The 12,774-nt window shown below is 55.1% G+C and overlaps 1 protein-coding gene across 3 annotated transcripts in view; it reads right to left on the reverse strand.

The window, feature by feature from the left end:
• The window catches only part of INPP5A (inositol polyphosphate-5-phosphatase A), a 227,386-nt gene that overhangs the window by 203,220 nt on the left and 11,392 nt on the right, over positions 1–12,774 (reverse strand). Inside the window, exon 1 of one of the 3 annotated variants that reach the window (XM_070520576.1) lies at positions 12,088–12,376. The exons of the other annotated variants lie outside the window; for them this stretch is intronic. The gene's annotated coding sequence lies outside the window, so the exon portion shown is untranslated. Of the gene's footprint in view, positions 1–12,087; positions 12,377–12,774 lie in introns of those variants that run through there. 3 annotated transcript variants of the gene reach the window in all.

Raw genomic sequence — 12,774 nt, forward strand, 5'->3', positions numbered from 1 at the left:
GCTCCCCTCACACTCAAAATAAACCCACAGTTGCCCCTGCCCCTGCAGGCCCGACAGCCTGACACCCTCCACCCTGACCTGCCCTCCACCAACCTCTTCCTCGCCCCTCCTGCTGTCTGCTCTCGTGGCCCCTCTGCCACGGTGGGAGGGAGGTCTCCCCAGGTCCTCACGTGGCTCCTGCTCCTCCCAGCAGCATTCTCTCACCGCTCGCTGTGACTCTGGAGCTGGTCCTGTGTTTGCTGTCAGCTCATGAGAACAGGGACTGCCGTGACCCCACAAGGAAGGAGCCCCAGCTCAGCGTGGCCAGCAGCACAGACTCAGGATGTACAGACCACCCCAAGCACTGCATTTTGTTCAAGTCAGACAAGTGCTCCTTTGAAAACTTTCTAGAAGGTCTGCTTCACCCTCAATGGGCAGAGGGCAGCACTGGAATGAAGACAAGGTGAGCCTAGGCTGAGCAGAAGAGAGGGATGGGGTCGGGGACCTGGCAGTGTGGTGGAAAGGCCGCTCCTCTGCAGACACTGCCACCCAGGCCTCAGAGGACTCACGGGCTGGGGAGTGGGCTCCCAGCCGGACCTCCGCTCAGACTCCTGTAGAAAGCATCCCTCAGACATCTTCCCAGAGTCTGGCCTCAGCCCTCCTTCCCACCCGCCCCATGCTCACCCACAGCTAGTGGCCCCAGGCCTGTCATTTGTCAGCTTAAGAAAAAACCACAGCCTTCGCCCCGACTCAGGTTTTCTTCTCAAGGATGGAAGAAGAAGATAGAGGGCAACACAATCAATGTCAACAGTCTTCGCACAACCCGAGTGAACGCCAAGATGTATTCCCAGGCCCCTGGACCTGAGGTTAGTCTGCAAGCCTTCTGGTGCCAGCAACACACAAGGTGGATGTGCATGGCAAGTTTCCGCTCTGCAGGGGACAGACCAAACCAGACAAGACACAGATACCAGGTTTCGTGCTGTCCGTGGCAGGAGAGCTACGAAGAGGAGCAGAAGGGGCACGAGGACATGGGCTGCATCTCAGTGGGCACCAGAAGCGGGCACAACTCACCACCTCGGAGAGCTGCTTCGGGCCCAGCTGGCCCTAGAGGCCCAGGTTCCCAGGCATACAACAGCCCCGCGATAACCACCTGCACACACGCTACGAAGCCCTCAGGTAATGAACTGGATTTGGGGTGAGAAAGAGTCACAGCCAACTCATGAGTGCGAGAGTCAGCGTGGAACGGGCCGGGGTGCTGTCTGGATGAGAGCTCAGCTGTGGACTGGCTGAGATGCCTCAGGGAGCGGGTGCAGCCCAGCAGCAGCTGGCAGACAGGTGAGGATGGGGACCAGCTCCCAGGACGTGGCCCCAAGCACTGCTCAGATCCCGAGCACAGATCCTACTGGGGGCTGTCTCCGCTTCAGGGGAAGGGACCAAGGAGCAGGAGCTGGGGTTGGGGTGGGGAGAGGCCGCGCCGGGCGAGGAGGGCTGGCATGCTGCATAGTGAGCAGGCAGAGGCCCCACTCAGGGGGCAGAGGAGAGGGGAGGATCAGCGAGTAGGGGACTGTCTGCTGGCCTGGGCTGTCAGCACACTGCCAGGCTGAACTTAGAAACGAGTCACAAGACATCCAAGTCTGCAATTTGTTCTCTAAAAAAAATGGGGCCAGCCCGCTGGCGTAGTGGTTTAGCTCACGCACTCTGCTTTGGCAGCCCAGGGTTTGCAGGTCTGAATGCAAGGCGCGGACCTACATACCACTCATTAAGCCATGCTGTGGCAGCGCCCCATATACAAAGTAGAGGAAGACTGGCACGAATGTTGGCTCAGGGACCATCTTCCTCAAGCAAAAAGAGGAGGATTGGCAACAAATGTTAGCTCAGAACTGATCTTCCTCACCAAAAAAAAAAAAAAAAACAGGGTGTGAGCAGACAAGCAGGACCAGGAGTACCTCCCAAGTTCCCACTGCCAGAGAACCAGCCAGCTGACCCTATGATGGCAGCAGTCCTGACAGGAAAGATGGTGCCAAGGCCCCCAGGCCAGCCCAGATGTCCTTCACAGCCCTGAGGTGCTCCAAATCCCAGATGCCATCCCAGTGCTCTGTGCATCTGGCCACCAGGAACATGAGAGCAGGCCCATGAACATGACAGCTGGTCCATGAATACGAGAGCTGGTGCATGGACAACCACAGATTCAAGAGCTGGTCCACAGATGTGACAGCTGACACACAGATGTCCACGAACACGAGAGCTGGTCCACAGGTGTGACAGCTGACACACAGATGTCCACGAACACGAGAGCTGGTCCACAGATGTGACAGCTGATACACAGATATCCACGAACACGAGAGCTGGTCCACAGATGTGACAGCTGATACACAGATATCCACGAACACGAGAGCTGGTCCACAGATGTGACAGCTGGTCCAGAGACATGACAGCCGACATACACAAGTGCAAGTTCATCCAGTCCTGCCACTTCCTGACATCACACTTCACACCCAGCTCAAAAGCCAAAGTTCCCAACCTCAAAATACCAGGCAAAGCTCCCCCAGCCTTTGACAGACTCTGGCAAAACCTACGAGGGCTTCCAGGTGGCAGACACACACATGGATACCGAGCTGCTGGCCCCACGAGGCCCAGCCCACAGGCGAGCACTCCCACAGCTGAGCGAAGCACAGGAGGAAAGGCCCACGCTGGCCAACAGTGGCAGCAGCCTCGGCACGCCATGGAGGAGACAGTGTGCTGGCTGCTGGGACGGCTGCCCAGGCACCCTCTTTCCTCGGAGACACCATCGCTCGTCCCCTCCTGGCCAGTGGGTGTCACTGCCCTTTGCCTGAAGGGGGGGCAGCAGGCCAGCCAGGCCAGCCGGCGCATGCACCCTCCTCAGTGCCCCTTGACCGATTCTGGGATGGGCTCAGGATCCCCCAACAGGCAAAGTGAAGCTGCGGCGGCATCTAGGCCAGCTACGGTCACCCTGGTCCCCTTGCTGGGGACGCACTGTGGAGAGTCACGTGGGCCATCTGGGAGAGGTCTCCTGTGGCATGCAAACAGGAGGACACGGAAGACACAGTGTGGTGAAGCAGGGGAGCTGGGCGCGGACGCCGCATGCCGTGGCGGCCTCTGGAAGGAGCCCAGACAGAGAGGAAAAGACTGGGGCCCGAAGGGAGGGCCTCCACTCCTGCTCCTCAAGACACTGACCGGCAAACTGCGGGGGCTCCGCGCCTGAGCCAGGAGCTAGGGGACCGCCCGCCCCTTCCTCAGGCCAACAGCCTGGGGAAAAGCCCAAGGTCTCATGCTCAGTGACAGCGCCCGCACTGCATCTGAACACAGAGTGACGCCACGAGGCCCCCGAAACCTGCTCGTTTGTGTGATGCGGACTCAGAAACGAGACCAGAGTGAAGGGAGACAGGCACAGTGCCGGGCCGCCAGCACCCACACCCTGCTCCACCGTCAGCGCTTGGCTCTGAGTCCTCCGTCGCCCTGAAGCGAAACTTGCAAAGGCTGTAACTTCAGCACTCACATATTTTTAAAAATCAATGTATAGTCAAGGCAATAAGTGGAAAGCAGTTTATATTAAAACAACGTCTCTTTACATACAGACGTGTTAGATTCACACGCACCCAGACACACACACACACTCTCATTTGGTCTCCATCTTGGAGCTATAAAAATTCTGGCAAAGGCCATTTTTAAAATTCTCAAGGAACATACAAAGAACCACGTTCCATTGCAAACCGACTCCCAGCACCCAGGCAGCAGAGACGGACGAGCCATGTCCCTGATGTGGCCCCGCGCAGCCAGCCCTCGCGGTCCGTTTCAGCTCAGGCTCTGCGCAGAGCACACCTCATCAAACAGAAGCCACGAAAAGGAGAGTTTTCACACTCCAATTCTTTTCTTTACATTTCAGATTAAAATGTCTGTTTTCAGGTTGCTAACAACAAGCTGTTGGAAAAGACCCTTTTAAGCAAAAGTGTCACTGTCCTTTATAGTAACCAAAATTTAAGCATCTCAAAGACCCACAACTCGCATGCTGGGGGGGGGGGGGGGTGGGGCGCAGGCTGACGTGGATGACATCGGCTCCTCCCAGGACTGCTCCTCCTGCAGCAGGGCTGTCATTCTGTCCCTGGGAGTTTCCTGGGCTCCAGCCACACAGCCAGTGACAGGAGGAAGCAGGGCCAGGCACCTGCCTTGGCAAGGGGAGGGGCTGACAGAGGGACCCCAGCTGTCAGAAGCCGCCAGGCAGTCCTTGCAGCAGCACACCCTGCCCAACAGCAGCAGCAAGGGCCCCCAGAGGCGGGGACAGACTCGGCCACTCCTGCCCTGGGTCACCAAGCCTGACTCCTGGCCCTTCCCAGGAGCCACCTGTCTTTAAAACTTCCTTTTCTACTTAAACTAGCAAGAGAAGCTCTGCCTACCCCACAGAGCGCCTTGCGGCTGACACAGGTAAGATACAGCTCGAAAATAATCTCGCCATTCTCTTCCCTGACGAACCACATCCTCCCTGAGGGCAAGGCTCACCCACTGCTCTCCATCACTGGACACTGGTGAGGTGAGGCCTGTGTCCCTCCCCAGAGCACACTCCACATGCCTGAGCAGGGGCGGCCCCACAGCAAGGGCGCTCAGACCAAGCCCACATGCACAGGGCAGAACCACAGTCTGTGGGGGAAGAAAAGCCCCTGAGGAACCCCTGAGGACCCCAAGTACTGGACACGGGTGCCAGGCTCACCATGTGAGCCGAGACGCGCCTCTCCTGAAAATTCTTCAAGGTAGCGAGCCCCTGCATGCCAGCCGGGAAGGTCCAGGGCTGCGGTCGGCAGAAAGCAGGCCACCCCTCAGCAGAGCCCTGGGAGCCAGTCTGGCAGCTGCGTCTGCTACAGCTTTTGTCCCAGAGAGGAGGCTTCCTCAGGCCACCCCCAAAAGGTACTCCGTGCTGGAAGCTGCGACCCTGACCTCCAGGGGCTCCTGGCCACGGAGCAGCAGCAGGGGGCTGCCAACAGCCTTTCTCAGGAAGAAGACAGCTGGGGGACACTGCTGGGTTAGCGCTTTCCACAAAACGCTCTGCTTCTCTGAGGTCGAGTCAACCTCTTGCTCACATTGGTTAAGAAAGGCACTGGCAGGGCTGGCCCAGTGGTGTAATGGTTAAGTCCACGCACTCTGCTGCAGCAGCCCAGGGTTCACAGGTTTGGATCCTGGGTGCAGACCTAGCACTGCTCATCAAGCCATGCTGTGGCAGGTGTCCACATACAAAATAGAGGAAGATGAGCACAGATGTTAGCTCAGTGACAATCTTCCTCAGCAAAAAGAGGAGGATTGGCAGTGGATGTTAGCTCAGGGCTAATCGTCCTCAAAACAAACAAAAAAAAAAAACTGGAAGAAAGGCATTCACAAGACTGGCCTTGCTGCTGGGAGCAGCTTCTCTCCTCAACAGAGCACAAGAGGGGGCGGGTCAGGGCGGTGGGAACAAGCGTGATCACAGGGAAGGCCACCAGAGTGTGCCACCTCTGGTCCTAACGGGCTTCAGGCAAACTGCCTCCAAGTCAAGAAGTGGCCGTACTCCCCAAGGACCAGGGCCGACCACAGCCTCGTCCTCTGGCATCAGACAGGTAAGCTGCAGCTGGCGCCGTGCAGGTCAATCCAGGTGTGTGGGGTCCCGGGCCAAGTGGAGCACCTGCACAACAGACCCAGGCTGGGCGGCCTTCGGGGGGTGGCTCAACAAAGAGCTGTTCTAAGTACCTGCTGCTTCTCCCTACTGTTAGGTGCAAGAGCTGAGAGAGAGGCGAGAGCCCACTGGAGCGTGAGGTCTGCGACGGGCCCGCAGGCCCCACGGAGCTGGCAGCCACGTCCCTTCAGGTTCTCAGAGCAGCCAGCACGGAGCCGAGACGCCAGGGCGTTCAGAGGAGCATCGGCCGGAGACTGGATTGTGCCTGCTTTGCATTTATTCAAGCAACAGTCAATCTGTGGTAAGAGCCCCTCGCCCGGTGCCAGGTGCACAGAGGACAACTGCCCCGAAGCTTGGTCGTGCAGGAGAGAGGACCCCAAATCAGGGTCACACGCCACCTGTGCCCACCACAGGTGACTCAAAAGAAGGGCGGCCACAGGGGCGGCTGCAGAAACAGCCTCTGCTCAGAACAAGCAGGCGAGCGGCCTGGTGTGGACGGAAAACAAGGACAGACAAGCAGAGAGTGACAGGAGTTGCAGCAGCAACATGATTTTCAAGAAAGGCTTCTGTATGATTTAATTCTAAAGGCAGAATACCACGAGCAGAAGAACAGGAGAGAGAAATCAAGGAAACCAAAAGTCAGTGCTTTGAAAAGACCACCAAAATTGACAAACCTTTAGCTAGACTGACAAAAAACATAAGACTCAAGTTACTAAAATTGGGAATGAAAGAGAGAATATTACTACTAACCTACAGAAATAAGGAGGATTATAAGGGAATACTATGAACAACTGCATGCCAACAAATGGTGACCTAGATGAAACAACAAATTCCCAGAAGGACACGAACTACCAAAACTAACTCAGAAGAAACAGGAAATCTACAGCAAGCAAAAGGATTAGGAAGCAATTAAACAAAAGAAGTGCTGGACTTGTACTGAAAGCTACAAACATCACTGGAAGAAACTAAAGGACCTCAATCAATGGAGGGACACCCTGTGTCCATGGACTGGAAGACGTAATGTTAAGATTATGCCAACACTCCCCAACCCAACTCACAGGTCAATGCAATCCCTATCAAAATTCCAGCTGGCTCCTTTGTGGAAACTGGCAAGCTAATCCCTGAATTCACACAGAAACAGAAGAGACCCAGAACAGCTGAAATCTCAAAAAAGAACAGCAAAGTTAGAGGACTCACACTTCCCCAATGCAAACCCTACCACAGAGCTACAGTCATCAAGACAGTGCGGTGCTGACACAAGGACAGACACACAGACCAAGCAAACAGAACTGAGGGTCCGGAAATTCCTCTGTGCATTTTGGATCAATTAATTTTCAGCAAGGATGCCAAGACAATTCAATGGGGGAAAAGAGTCTTTTCAACAAATAGCGCTGGGATAACTGGATATCCATCCACATGTAAAAGAATGAGGTGGCACCCCTACCTCACACCACACATAGAAATTCACTCAACATGGCCTGAAGGCCTAATGTAAGAGCCAAAACTGTAAGTCTTGGAAGAAAAGACAGGGTCAACCTTTGTGACCTTGGAATAGGCAATGATTTCTTAGATATTATGACATCTGAAGCATAGCAACCAAAGAAAAAACAGATACACTGGACTTCATCAAAATTTAAACTGTTTATGCTTTAAAGGACACTACCAAGAATAAGAAGAGACAACACACAGAATGGGAGAAAATATCTGCAAATCATGTATCTGATAAGAATCTAGTATCCAGAATATACAAAGAAAAATTCAACAATTTTCTTAAATTTAAAAATGGGCAAAGGATGTGAACAGACATTTATCCAAAGGAGATATACAAATACCCAATAAGCACATGGAAAAACACTCAACATCACTAGTCATCAGGGAACACAAATTGAAACCACTTCACACGGACTAGGACAGCTAGAATGGAAAAGATAGACAATAACAAGTGTTGTTTTTGGAAGTGGAAAAACTGGAACCCTCGTGCATTGCCAGTGGGAATGCAAAATGTTGCAGCCACTTTGGAAAACAGTCTGGCAGTTCCTCAAAAAGTTGTATTTGGAGTTATCACACAACCTAGCAATTCCACTCCTAAGTATATGCCCAAGGTTTAAAAACATAAGTTTACTTTTACACAAAAACTTGTACACAAACGTTCGTAGCACTACTATTCATAATAGCCAAATGCCCAACAACTGATGAATGGAGAAACAAAAGGCGGTCTACACAAACAACAAAACAGTGTTCGGTCATAAACAGGAATGTAGTTCTGATACACGTTGCAACACGGATGAGCCCGGAACACACACTGAGTAAAAGAGGTCAGACACAGAAGGACATATGCTGTTTGAGCCCATTTGTATGAAACGTCCAGAAGCGGCAAATCTACAGAGAGAGAAAGGAGATTAGTGATCGCCAGGGTCTGGGAGGAGGGAGGAACGGGGAGCAAAGGCTGATGGGTACTGGGTTTCGTCCTGGGGTGATGAAAACGTTCTGGAATTAGACAGTGGTGATGGCTGACAACCTTGTGAGTATACTGAAAAACTGAACTGTACACACTAAGAGTGAATCTGACGGTATCTGAATTTTGCCTCAACTTTTAAATAACAGTAACAATAATAAATGCAGCCAACACAGACTTCCAAAGGGAAGACTAATTCTCCACTGTGGGACACCTTTACAACACGCATGCTGCAGTCAGTGGGGCCGAGGCTGGGTGGGGGCCTGGCCCTCAGGGAAGATGCAGGACGGAGCTGCTGTGTCAACCACTTGACATCTGTGTACAAAGGCTAGAACAAACGGCCCCATGCGTGGAGAGACGCCAGCAGGCACTTCTCCCCCAGCTGGGGAGCACTTCTTCGGTTCGTAGTCAGAAGACTGCAAGATGGCGAGAGGCCAGCTCAGGGAGCCCAGGCAAGAGGAAGGGGGCAGTGATGGTGGCAGGGCGGGGCAGAGCAGGGCTCGGGAGGGTCCTGGAGGGGGCTGCGCCTGACCCGGCTCCTGAAGGGGAGGGCTCGGCTCAAAGCAGGCAGGCAGGGCGGGCACACCAAGCCGAGGGCTTGAGTCAGGGATGCTGAGATGACTGCAGTTCCTACAAGCCCACATGTCCCCAGGCCCTGGTGGCTCCTGGAAGTGAAGCACTGGCAGGCGCAGGCAGAGCCAGGGCTGGGGACTCAAGGGTGTCGCCTGGACCTGCACAGGAGCCAGAAAGGGCCCAGAAGGTCTGTGACAGAAGTCAGCAAGATGCCGCGGAAGCTCCAAAGGCTATTGGGAATATCCTGGTCCCACTCTGACTCTCAACAGTCCAGCAGAGAAAGTCCAAGGGCTTCAGCCAACACATCAACTGCAGCAAAGCATGTGAAAATGTGCCAAGACTCAACACACCAACATTCACGCTGCGTGTGCCTATGACTTCACTTCCCCCTTCCAGTACTTTCTCCAGCGGCAGAGAAAAGAAAAAAGGTGGAGATCCTCACTGCAGCCAACCTCTCCACACCGAGGCTCTTCCGTGCCACCCTGGAGCCACCACAGGAAGGACCAAGAGGGTTCCACCCACACAGAGCCCCTCGCCACCCAAGAGCACCTGACAGGGACTCGGGTCCCCAGCAAAGGAGCGGATGGGACCTCTACTCCGGGAGGCAGAAACGCCAACGCATGTGCCACCACTGTTCGTGGTCCAGGGCGGGAGCTGAGGCGAGCGGCGATCCTGAAGGTTATCCCCAATTAGGACATGAACACCCTCTGTGGAGCAAGAGCCTCTCTGGGCAGGCCATGCGTGTCAACGAGCATGTGTCCATGCGTGCTGGGCGCGTGCTCCCACAACACTCCCACGTGCTGCCAAGGGAGGCTCCGCTGTGGCCCTGACCACCCCGCCAGATATGCAGCCGGTGGGAAGGACTGCCCAGGGACAGGGGCACAGAAACGCAACGTCTGGCGGCCACGCTGCTTCTGTACACTAAAAAGTCTTGGTGGCCACATTCACGTTCAATCACCATCTAATTTTTAACTCATCGTGGGTGAGAACCTGCAGACCCTCCGCAGGGATGCTGATCGTGAGGGAGCAGCACCAGGCCCACTGGGAAGCGGAGCCAGAAAAGCCACAGCAGGAGGAGCCGGAGACCTGCCAGGGGCGCCCCACTCCCCCGCGCCCCACAAGCCATGCTGTAGGTGAGCAGGAAGGAACTTTTGACAGAGGTCCAGAGTAAAAAGCTATTTTCAGGCTGTGACCTGCACACACCCATCCACGTCAGACAGACAACCGGCACAGGAACCCCCAGGCAGCCCTCACCTCACTGCAGCCCGGGCTCGAGCTCCCTCACCTTCTAACTTACACGTGGTCTGACCCAGCACGATGACCTCACGACCCCACACAACTTGGGTCTGAAGGCCCTGGGCGTGGCCCCTCCCTGCTCCACAGCCACATCAACCCAGAAAAGAGGCAAGAAGAGAAAAATCTACTGGTGCCTACGCAAACGAGCAAACTAATCCAGTTACAAACAGCTGTTTTCCTCAGATTCTGCATCCAGGTCTCGGCTGCACCCAGGAACTGAGGAGTTGACAGCAAACTGTGGAATCCTCCCCGACATCCGGCGCTGGAAGATGGCAAGGAAGGCTCTTCCCGGCCAAGGGGCTTGCTTCCAGAGGGACCTGCCCGCTCAAAGTGCTCACCTGCCACCCAACCAGAGACAGACTGGAATTCCACAGCGAGTCACAACAGCGCTGGCCGAGGCCCAGCTCTGAGAAGCCAGCCGCGGACACACGGAAGGGCCCCACAGCAAGTGAAGAGGGTCACCCAGGAACTCTAAGTGCTTTTAGGCAGGAAGACTGCCCAAACCTCTGATCAGGGACTTCCAAACAGTGTCACGGCACATGGAAGAGAAACAATGAGGACGTCACAAAAGAGGTGAGCACAACAAGAGACAGCAAAGAAATCTCCAGTGCAGAGCCCCGTGCTAAAAGACCTCTCTGTGCTCACATCTAAACGCAGCCCTGAGAAACTAAATGACCCAAAATAACTCAGTGTCACTGACCAAGAGAACAGTAGCCATCCTACAAACCCCACGGTCACCTCTCATCAAAATAACTGTCAATAATCTACATAGAAGGTCTATAAAGGCTACACAATTTTGAAACAAAGATCCTAGAAAATCCAAGGAAAAAGTCTCAAAAATGACACTCAATACCACAAGGAACCAGGGAAATGTAATTAAACTAGAACAGACACCACATCACACCCTCCAAAGCCACCCTCCAAAGCCCGAGAAAACCCAAAGCTGACGAGATGTGGAACACCAGGCGCCCTCCCACCACGGGTAGCAGTAAGCGTCCACGTATGTGACACACACGTACAGATGCTGTATCGTTGCACGTGTGCACGTGTGGAATGCACTACATTCGTGTGTGATGTGCACGTACGTAATGTGGGGTGTACACAGCATGCATGTACATAACTCTGTCCAGGCACACTGGACAGCAGCTCACCCAGATCCCACCAGCCGGTTCCTCAACAGGCACTCAGGGATCCACCCACGTCCTGAGGAGGGTGGAGAGAGCTCAGTGCTCAGAGCTGTGACTGCAAGAAACTGTCCAGCGGTGTCTGTGAAGACATTCGGGATGTCCATGCAGTGAAAACGGATTCCACAGCAGTTAAAATGTTGAGTAAATCTCACGATGCTGGAGGAGATGCAGCCAGAGGAGGGCAGGAGCAGCGTGACTCGATCCATGAGTGTGTGAGGAGGACCCATGCATTCAGGAACTTCAGCACAGGGGGCTCAGTACCCCCGTCTGTGACAGGAGAAGAGCTTGTCCAGGGGTCCCTCTGCTCCATGCTCTGCTTCAGGACACCTGGATGCTGCGACAGATGTCTGGGTGCAGGGCATGGCTCTCGTTCTTGAGGGAGCAGACCTAGCGCATGCACCAGGCCTGGGAGCCCCACTGGACAGGGGTACCAGCAGACCCCACGTCGGCTCCCCCCAGGAGGTAAGGGGTGTTCATTCGCTAACAAAATGTTAAAGCTTAGTGCTCTTCATCCCTCACAGACTCCTGGTGCAGTGACGGCCCCAGAACGCTGACACCATTCAGGGGTCTGCCATGCCGGCGGTGCTGAGAGCACTTCAAAAGCCTCACAGGATACGGAGGAGGCAGTTCAGAGGCCTTCTGGGGTCACTCTATATGATGTTTTTCATTATAAAAAAACTAAAATTATCAAGGTCATCAAGGCTCACAGACATAAGTTTTCTCCTAGAAACCAGGAAAAAGCTTTAACTTTCTTCCCGAGTGGGAATTTTATCTATTAAGAAGATAGAAATGGAGAGCACATGGTCGGTGCTCTCGTGTCTATCACCCTGGGTCCTCGGGACGCATGCCACGTGGGCCCCCACTCTCAGAGGCACCCCGCAGCACGCCTTCAGGCGCCCGTCCTCTCTGGCTGCACTTCCCCGAGCAGCTCAGTCACTCACCCTCCGGGTCCTCGGGAGGCCCCCTTCTTCCCCTTCCGGACTGACTCACTTATCAGTAGTTACAAAACACGGACAGCCCACAGCAGTTCCAACAGCCCCTGCACGCCTGCAGGAGGGCACTGACCGTCCCCACTCATGGTGCGGGTCCCAGGGATGAAGATGGCAGGCCAAGGCAGGCGCACCTCGCTGCATCTGCCCACTGGCCGCAGTCCCCAGGGTGCTAAAGGAACGGGCATTTGAGCAAAATCAAATATACATGCCTCTCGGCCCACAGTGCCCGGCTTCTGCTACTCACCGCCCCTGCCGGCCGTGCCAGGCCATACCAGCCCCACCACCCACCACCCATGCCAGCCACACCGCCCACACCAGCCACGTGCTTCCCGAGCAGACCGGCTCCCCTCCCACCTCCGCCCCTGCCCTGCAGTGGCCCCAGTGGCCGCCCCTCCCTTACTGCCCTGGTCAGCTCCCACGCCTTCAGGCCCCAGCGCTTCCCCAGCCATTTGTAGTCTCCACACCCAGGGCATCTCTCACATCCCAAGCCACCCTTGAGTCCATCTCCTGCTTGTGTTCGGTGGCTGGGGCAGCACGGGGACCAGCATGCAAGCCACGAGCCAAGCTGCCTGGGTGCAAGTCCCCCCCTGCCCTGCATGCGGACTGTGCTTTGTCCCCATAAGACGAGGGGAGTGG

Source organism: Equus asinus, chromosome 2 (genome assembly GCF_041296235.1).
Source record: "Equus asinus isolate D_3611 breed Donkey chromosome 2, EquAss-T2T_v2, whole genome shotgun sequence".
Lineage (NCBI taxonomy): Eukaryota > Metazoa > Chordata > Mammalia > Perissodactyla > Equidae > Equus > Equus asinus.